General features: G+C 38.4%; 1 non-coding gene across 1 annotated transcript in view; it reads right to left on the bottom strand.

The window, feature by feature from the left end:
• LOC149047000 (U6 spliceosomal RNA) overlaps nt 1 on the bottom strand; it is a 109-nt gene extending 108 nt beyond the window's left edge. Inside the window, exon 1 of the small nuclear RNA XR_016186450.1 lies at nt 1. This exon is cut by the window's left edge and continues 108 nt beyond it. This is a non-coding gene — a small nuclear RNA (U6 spliceosomal RNA).
• Nucleotides 2-219: the final 218 nt, after the last annotated feature.

Raw genomic sequence — 219 nt, 5'->3', positions numbered from 1 at the left:
CGTTTATTTGCTTTGCCCGACGAAATATAAACTTGTTTACCGTCATAAACTTCATAGCCAGTAAGAGAAGTTCAAACTTGCCTCAGGCTATGAATATTCAAGTAAACTTGAGACAGAGTGAACTAGTGCGAAAACACGTCTTATATTTGTTTGGTTTACAGACGGGGTAACTGTCACGTTTTTTCAGAACTTTCCTCGCGGTTAATCAGACGAGTTTTA

Source organism: Pocillopora damicornis, chromosome 4, assembly GCF_964200805.1.
Source record: "Pocillopora damicornis chromosome 4, jaPocDami1.2, whole genome shotgun sequence".
NCBI classification, from domain to species: domain Eukaryota; kingdom Metazoa; phylum Cnidaria; class Anthozoa; order Scleractinia; family Pocilloporidae; genus Pocillopora; species Pocillopora damicornis.
The sequence above is the reverse complement of the archived record's forward strand: the minus strand, read 5'-3'. Positions and strand labels throughout refer to the sequence as shown.